Source organism: Cannabis sativa, chromosome 7 (assembly GCF_029168945.1).
Source record: "Cannabis sativa cultivar Pink pepper isolate KNU-18-1 chromosome 7, ASM2916894v1, whole genome shotgun sequence".
Classification (NCBI taxonomy): Eukaryota; Viridiplantae; Streptophyta; class Magnoliopsida; order Rosales; family Cannabaceae; genus Cannabis; species Cannabis sativa.
This window is the reverse complement of record NC_083607.1, coordinates 9,875,504-9,884,731: the sequence shown is the minus strand read 5'-3', so window position 1 is coordinate 9,884,731 and position 9,228 is coordinate 9,875,504. Positions and strand designations below refer to the sequence as shown.

General features: G+C 37.5%; 1 non-coding gene across 1 annotated transcript; it reads right to left on the bottom strand.

Moving 5' to 3' along the window:
- Positions 1-7,073: 7,073 nt before the first annotated feature.
- Positions 7,074-7,180, bottom strand: LOC115698391 (small nucleolar RNA R71). Its single transcript, XR_004008140.1, has one exon. It is a non-coding gene; the product is annotated as a small nucleolar RNA R71 (small nucleolar RNA).
- Between the last annotated feature and the right edge of the window lie 2,048 nt (positions 7,181-9,228).

The window sequence follows — 9,228 nt, the reverse complement described above, 5'->3', positions numbered from 1 at the left end:
AGGTTGTCGCCTTTGGTTCAGATGGTCCCAGAGATCCAGTTTTCTTGCATCATGTGGGGGTGTCAAGGATGTTCCTCATAATATAGAGGAGGAGCATTGTCATGAACACTCACAAACTGACTCCTTGAGTTAGAGCGTAACTGTCATCCATGAAACTAACCGCCCTCTATTGTTGAGGCCTCCAGGTACAGGCCCTTGTTGGGCATACAATTTTGTTGTGCTAGTTCGAGATCTTTACAAATAACTATTGTCTTGTGGTGGATAAGGTTGTGCATGTTGCGGTCCAGTCTCCTTGGGTGTCGGTCCCAGATGGGCATAATTATCATGGGATGCAGTGCGCCATTTTTCCCATCCATGTCTGCTAGCTTGAGGTCCCTGTCGAGCATGGTTGTCTCAAGAGTCCTCTCGCCTGTCTCAAGGGGGCCGAGTCAAGTCTTAACTTGGAATACGAGTGGGCGGTGCCTCCCTTTGTCGTGACCTCCCTCTCTTGGATGGTTGATGTAGTGGCGGTGCGTTAGGTCGAGGAGGCTAAGGATGTCTTATTAGTGATGGGGGGAACCTGATTGGAAAAGGTGGGTTTTAGACATGATCTCTTTCATCCTCATCAACACCAATATCCCTAGGAGTCGAAGATAGTTGAGATGACGGGACTCCATTATTGTGTGTTGTGCCCCTCTCCTCACAGGTGCCTCTTTGTGGGGAAATGTGGAACGTTATTTTGAGGGGCACCAAGCTCTTACACGTCCCTCCTAGTTTGTTGCTATGTAGGAGGGAATGTATTGTTCTTTTTGTTCCCACGACTGGTGTCGTTTCCCATTGTCATTATTGTGATGGAGGACGCTCAGTCCTCCTTCAATGGATGTTGTTCTCATGAGAAGGTCGTTGTGGTATGGCATTACGATTAGTATCATGACTTTGGGTTATTTGTGACCTAGATCTCTCTTGGCCTTCGATAGGGTAACGTATCGAACGGCTCCCACGGGATCGTCCCTTTCTTGCCATACCGGGACGCTCGTGGGTTTCTCGTCGTTTTGGCCTTGTGGCATCTTGGCAACCATATCTCTATTTCCATTGTCTGTTGAGTCTGAAAGTTTCATCTAGGTATTGGCGTAATACCTTGTTTTCCACGAACACCTCATGGACATTGCTAGTTTGTTGTATACCATGGGATGGTGATGATGAACCTCCAGCATCTCTGAATTGACCTTTGTCATCAGGCATGGGTTGTTTTCCTAGGTGTCGAGAGTTCCCTTCACCAGTGGGTTCAACGGGTTAATACTCTTCATGGTGTTCCATGGTATTTTCTTCATTCATGGGGTCATCATGGTCTTCATCCTCATAGTCCGTCTATCTCCTACTCACCATGTTTATAAGTGGTGATTAACACTTGTGTTCACTGCTCTCAGTGAAAGCACCAAACTGTTGATGTGTTTTTTTGTCAACAAATCTAAGAAGATCATACACAAGCAAGATGAACACAAGTAATAGTCAATCAAAGTAAATCGGTTTATAAAGTAAATTCAACAAAGATGAACATGAGAATCTTATAGTGGTTCACCATTTTTTGGCAGTAATAGGCTAGTCCACTTGGAGTGTTATTGATTTCAATGCTTAAGGAGAGTTCTTCATAGTTATGTTCTCCAAGAGTTCAAACCTCAAGTGAATTTTCAGAATGAGAGAATGGGAGCTCTTGAATGTGATTTTGTGAGTATTAAATTCAGGGTCTCTTTACAAGTGATTTCATTCCCTTGTATAAGTTTTCTTCTAGGATTTAAAATCCTTAACCATAGGTGTCTCTTCCCATAACTATAGTTGGGTTAAGTTTGAAATACAAAATAATAATAAAATAATCATTAAAAAAAATATCTCTTCAATTAACATTTCTCGACTATATTTTCGAAATAGCTTTAAGAGCACGTGTCTTTCGCATTTGGCAGACTCGAATCGTCATGGGCACACGTGGGAAGCCAATTGGGTTTTTTAATGGTCCATGCCAATTAGGTCCTTGAGGTAATTTGGTAGCTAAGGAGCTCTTTATGCCTTGGCAACTGATGGAACAGGGAGCTTAGTACGTACAATAGGCTCCTCTGGTAGATAGTGGTGCAATGTGCTCATTCGGTTGGAGGTGGTACAATGTGCTCCCTTACACTTTTATATCTAGAACAAAAATTTATACATAATTACATTAGATTTTTAAGAGATAACAGTGAACATAAAAGATTTATTTGATTTAATATAAAAAGAAATTATTGATGTTAATTAAACTACAAGTGTCAGACCCTCAATAACGAAACTATTTTTTTTCTTTTCTTATTTTAGGGAGAGACAATAATAATAATAATAATAATAATCACTTACAGACGGTCAATGGTAGTTGGAACTCATCCATGGAGGATGATGTCTGGAAAATACTGTGGCAGATTAAAGCTCCTCCTAAGGTTTTACATTTTGCTTGGAAAGCTCTTTCGGGTTGTTTGCCTACGCGTACTCAACTTCATAGTAAACATGTTCCTGTGGCTTTACGCTGTGTATTGTGCAACTATGGGGATGAGTCAATTTTCCATGTTTTGGTTCAATGCTCCTTTGCTCATTCATGTTGGCTCCGATCGGCGTTAGGTGTTAGTGATTCTGCAGCATCCAATTTTTTTGACTGGTTTATGAAGGTGTTGGCAGTAGGCAATAAGGGGTTGATTGAAGAAGCTGTCATGGTTGGCTGGGCAATTTGGAAAGCTCGGAATGATATGCTTTGGAATGGTAAAAGTTGTAGTGCTGCTGATGTTGTTTGGCTGGCTCGTACTACTCTTCGACAATGGACGTGTGCCCAGTCTAAGCGGCTGGATTCGGGTTCCCTGGCTTCCAATCGCACTGACACAAGAGAACAATGGTCCAAACCGGCTGCTGGACAGATAAAAATTAATGTGGATGGGGCGGTTTTTGAAGGCACAAATGAGATCAACACTGGTTTTGTAGCGCGCAACTATGATGGTCGAATAATTGAGGCGTTTTCAACTATTTCTTTTGTCAGTTGCCGACCCGAGATTGTAGAAATTCTAAGTGTCAAAGAGGCACTTAGTTGGATAAAGAGGCATAATAAGTCGAATGTCATTTTAGAGACAGATTGCATCTTAATTGTTCAAGCTATTCTTAGTTCGATAGCTATGCCTTCTATTTTTGGTCTCTCTTCGTTAAAGATTGTCAATTTATTTTATCTTCGTTAAAGATTGTCAAGAGAACAAGTTTAAAGCATAAAAACTTGTTGTGAAAATTGTATACGCAAGTGCACGCAATCGTTAACAAGTAATAAAGTGATAAATCGAGTATCGTATCCACAGGGATTAAAAATTGGAAATTGATTTATAAAACTAATTACTCACAAATTGGTTTCAACAAAAATAAAATAAAGTGATGAGAATATGTAAAAAAATTAACAAACACAAACTACGAAGAAAACAAGCTAGAATTATTAAATTGGCCTAAAAATGCAAAGTTGATATAATGGTGCTAATGAGTATTGTTGTAAATTGATAATGTCAACTAGGAATTTAAAATGTCATAATCCTTTTTCCAAAGTGTTTATGGTTTAATTCTCTAATTAATTAACATATTCCTATGCCCAATTAATTTAAGAATATCAATTTAAGTACAATTCCTTCAAGTCATACAAGGTAAATAACATATTCCTATGCCATTTACAAATCACATTTTTCCAAAGTGATATTCATGAATCATTCAAGCAATTCCACTAACCCTATTTTTTCTAAAATTAATATTAGCTAGTACCTACTAATGGTGATCAAGCAAAAGTAAGCAATTGCACAATAAACACACTTGAATGAACAAAATCAATTCACTAAAACATAGCAACAAAATATCAAATCACAATTTAAGTCAAGAAAATAATTCTAGCAAAAAGAAAATTAACTCATAATAGATTGTGCAAAAATTACAAAATTTAAAAGAAAAGAAAGATAGAAATAAAAACCCATTTAGAGCTTGTCACAAGACTTTAAGTTTCTTCTCCAAATTTCTCTTCTTCTTCCTCTTGATTTTTGCCAATCTCAAAATTAAAAATGCTAAATTAAAACCCTAAATAAAACTATCTCTCTCTCTCTTTTCTTTTTTTTTTTCTTTTTCTTCTTTTTCTTCATTTTTCTTCTTTTCTTCACTGTCAGCCGCCTCCTCTTCTCTAATTCTCTTCACTGCCTTCAATCATATGCCTAGCATATATATCCAATGCATATATACCCAAGCCTTTAAAAGTCACGTCAGGCCCAATTTCTTTCTCTCCTTCTTGCTTTGTTTTCTCTTTTTAAATAGATGGGCCCATAATACTAAATGCAAAGTTTGCATGTAAAATTTTAATACACCACAAACAATTGTATTTAATTAATTGGGAGACTAAATAAATAAATAAAAATTAAGAAAATTAATTAAAACTAATTTCAAAATACTAAAATGAATATTTATGCAAACTGAATAAAACCAAATAAAAGTCACTAAAATAAATTAAAAATACTTGAGAACAAAGCTAATTTAATGCCCAAAAAAATATAAATAACTCTATTTTCATAGAGTTATCACACCTCAAACTTAAAACTTTGCTTGTCCTCAAGCAAAAAGAAAAATAAAGAAAATAAAACAAGAGGCAATATGACACTAAAATTGGTGATCTTTGAATTTTCCTTAAAGATTAATTAGTGAACATAGCTTAGAGAAAAATAAAAAGATTGTCCAATGATTGTGAAAAATTCAAGAACAAGTTTCATTCCAATTTTGATTACTCCAAGTGTGTGTGTGAAATGCCTTTTATCAAAATATTACTTGCAATTTAGATCAATTTATGTAAATATGAATTAAGCACAAAATCTCTAAATTGACAAAGTCTCATAGGTTTGTTTTTCATCTCTTTCTCCACTAATGTAGACAAACACAAACCAAAGATCAAAAGGACTTTTTCAAGCTTGTAATGTAAGGCTTAGGTGAAGGTGGTTAAGAGAAGTCATTTTTGGCTCAAATCACCTAAAAACACCTTAATTTTTCTAAGACCAAAATGAGACCTCACACTTACTTCCTCAAAGAATATCCCACAAAAAATTTGAGTATTAATATTGCCATTATTTATTGCCCCAAAATTTTCCAAAATAATGTGCTCCCAGGAGTTATAGCAATGCCTTAGCATAACATTTTTTTTTTTTGTGTCTCTGCTCCAGAATGCTGAAGCAATGCTAAAACACCTTGGACTTCAAGCTTCTAAAAAAAATCCTGCTCTTTTTTTTTTTTTTTTTTTTTTTTGCAAGGGGTGGCACACCCCAAACTTAATTTTAAACACACTTTTTTTTAAGCCCCTAAACTTAAGTTTGAACACTTTTTTTTTTCAAGGGGTGTCACACCCCAAACTTAATTTTAAACATTTTTTTTTTCCGAATAACTAACAATACAAACATAATAATGGCAATAAACACAAAATATGGTAACTCTCCCCCAACTTAAAATTCAATATTGTACCCAATAGTGAGAATAATAAAGTACCACAATGAAAACACTCACCCAATTACCACTCTACCAAAATTGCACTTCTCACATCCCCTTCATGACACAACAAACAAATATCTTAGAATAATAAGGTGTTCAAAGGGTATATGGTGGAAAAATTTGTATTTGGCTAGCCTTACATGTGGTAAAAAAAAATAAATAAAGGGATTAATTATGCGCAAAGGGGGTGACTAGGGATGAAATAATACTATGGTTGGCTCGAAAGGCTCAAACGTTCCAAAAATGGCCTAAATCATGTCTTTGGTTAAGCATTGTCTAGGATTTCGCCTCAAGAGAGAATCAAACAAAATTCTAAGACTTGTGAGATCACAAAATCATATATTTACACAAACTTTCACCAAATCACACACAATAAAATGATCAAGGCATTCGTGCTCAAAATTAGACATATTTCAATCAAAATGAAACTAGCACAAGAATTAGTCACAAGCTCAAACAATATTTACATTTTTCAACAAGTTATGCACCCTATCAATCATGTATTAGAATGTGAAAAATCACCAAACCAAAGCACATATGCCTCAAAAAAAAAATTCAAACAAGCAAAATAAAAGAAAAGAAAAGAAAAAAAACTATATTAAGTTTCCCAAAACATGTTAAGCACAAAATTCTCAAATATGTGTGAGCAAGTTTAAAAATAAATAAAGAAGAGTTAAAGAAGAACTCCCCTAGTCAATGATGTGCAAACTTGCTTGTGTCAACCTCCATAAGTGCGTCCAATTCCATTTGACTTTATGCTTGCACCTACAAGAGAGAAAAAGAAAAGAAAGAGAGAAAAAAACTACAATGCAATTGTCAAAGCCATTTAACATTGCATGTTTATTGAATTTGAAACAAAATAAAGACAAAGTTTAGAAAGCTTGGGATTGAAACTAAAAATTGTGTATTATCAACTATTTTGCAATTTATTTTCTGGTTTAAAGTTTTAATCTTATTTTGGTGCGCTGAATTTTTCTTTTTCAGGTGTAATCTAGTGTATGAACGAGCAAGAAGAAGACCTTGAACTTGCTCCTATTGACCCCGAAATTGAACGCACTTTTAGACAAAGGAGGAAGGAACAAAAGGCTAAAAAACGTTGCAATATGGCCGATGGGTTTGAAATTGGAGGTGCTCATAATGAAGCCAATTCTATTGCTTTGGCCGATGATAGAGCCCGAGCAATAAGAGAGTATGCAGCCCCTATGTTCAATGAGCTAAATCCGGGTATTGTGAGACCCGAAATCCAAGCACCTCACTTTGAGCTCAAGCCTGTCATGTTTCAAATGCTCCAAACGGTTGGTCAATTTGGTGGGTCGCCAACGGAAGATCCTCACCTCCATGTTCGCTCATTTTTGGAGGTGAGTGATTCTTTCAAGCTACAAGGAGTAAGTGAAGAGGCTTTAAGATTAAAGTTGTTCCCATTTTCCTTGAGGGATCGGGCTAGAGCATGGCTTAACACTCTTCCTCCCGATTCGGTGACTAATTGGAATGACTTGGCTGAAAAATTCTTGAGAAAGTACTTTCCTCCAACAAGAAATGCAAAGTTTCGAAGCGAGATCATGTCTTTTTAACAATTGGAAGACGAGACTACTAGTGATGCATGGGAAAGATTCAAGGAGTTGTTAAGGAAGTGCCCACACCATGGTATTCCTCATTGTATTCAACTTGAGACATTTTACAATGGTCTCAATGCGGCCTCTAGGATGGTGTTGGATGCTTCCGCTAATGGAGCCATTCTTTCCAAGTCTTACAATGAAGCTTTTGAGATTTTAGAAAGGATAGCTAGCAACAACTATCAATGGTCAACTAATAGAGCTCCTACAAGCCGAAAAGTAGCGGGTGTTCTTGAAGTAGATGCTTTGACCGCTCTAACCGCTCAAATGGCCTCAATGACCAACATTTTGAAGAATATGAATATGGGAGGAAGTGTACAACCAGCCGCTGCCATTCAAAGGGCAGAAATCTCTTGTGTGTATTGTGGTGATGGGCATACTTTTGAAAATTGCCCTTCAAATCCAGCTTCGGTTTGCTATGTGGGTAATCAAAACTTCAACCGCAACAACAATCCATACTCAAACTCCTACAATCCGGCATGGAAGCATCATCCGAACTTTTCATGGGGAGGTCAAGGGGCAAGTTCAAGTGGAGCACAACAAGCACAAGGAAAGCAATCATTTCCACCGGGTTTTTCTCAACAACCAAGACCTCAACAACCTCACCAACCTCAAGGCTCTCAAACTAGTTCTTTGGAGAGCTTAATGAGAGATTATATGTCCAAGAATGACGCTGTAATTCAAAGCCAAGCAGCATCTCTTCGGAATCTTGAAGTTCAATTGGGGCAATTGGCCAATGATTTGAAGAATAGACCACAAGGCACTTTGCCTAGTGACACCGAAAACCCAAGAAGAGATTGCAAAGAACATTGCAAAGCGGTAACCTTGAGAAGTGGAAAAATAATTGAGTCAAATGTGGCTGCAGCATGCAGTAAAGAGCCCTCTTCAATCCAAAAAGAGGGGGAAATGAAGAAAAAACCAACAACTTCAGCTGCTGACATTCCCCCAGTAGTTACAGCATCCAGTCAGCATTCTACTGCAGAAAAGTCTTTGCAAAAGCCACCGCCACCATTTCCTCAACGGTTCAAGAAGCAACAAGACGATGGTCAATTCCGGAGATTTCTTGATGTTCTAAAGCAGCTCCACATCAATATACCTTTAGTGGAAGCTTTGGAGCAAATGCCAACTTATGTGAAGTTTTTGAAGGATATTTTGACAAAGAAAAGGAGGCTTGGCGAGTTTGAAACGATCGCTTTGACGGAGGGATGTAGTGCTATGTTGAAAAGTAAAATTCCACCCAAATTGAAAGATCCGGGCAGCTTTACAATTCCTATTTCTATAGGGGGTCGAGATGTTGGAAGAGCTCTTTGTGACTTGGGAGCTAGTATTAATCTCATGCCTATGTCTATTTTTAGGAAGTTGGGAATTGGAGAAGCAAGGCCAACCACCGTCACTTTGCAATTAGCGGATCGTTCCATGGCTCATCCGGAAGGGAAAATTGAAGATGTGTTGGTACAAGTGGATAAGTTCATTTTTCCGGCCGATTTCATTATTCTTGATTATGAGGAAGATAGGGAAGTTCCAATCATTTTAGGGAGGCCCTTTCTTGCCACGGGAAGAACTTTGATAGATGTTGAAAAGGGAGAGCTTACCATGAGAGCTCAAGATGAGCAAGCCACATTCAAGGTCTTTAATCCTATCCGTGCTCCGGATGCAATAGGAGAATGCTTAGCAATTGGAGATATGAATCCTAACAGGGTTGAGGAGTCCAAATTCAAAAATAGTAAGAAGGTGAGAAAGAAGATTCCCCTTAAAGAAATTGCTAAGGATCACGAGCCGCAAGAAAGCAAAGACAAAACATCATTTGACCCTAAAAAACCACCCAAAAAGAAGAGAAAGAAAAAGAAGTTTAGTAGAAAATTTTGGTCTCAAATGTTTGAAGTTGGGCAACAAGTGATTTTTGCTAACTCTTTAACGAAGGCTACTCATGGACGACTAGATTCAAGGTGTGATGGATCTTTCTTGGTGGTGAGAGTGTACCCCGATGGGGTGGTAGAACTACGTGATGCACTTTCAAGAAGAAAATTTTTGGTGAAAGGCCAAGGAGTGAAGTTTGGGAGTGGTGAGGTTGATCGAGCAAAGA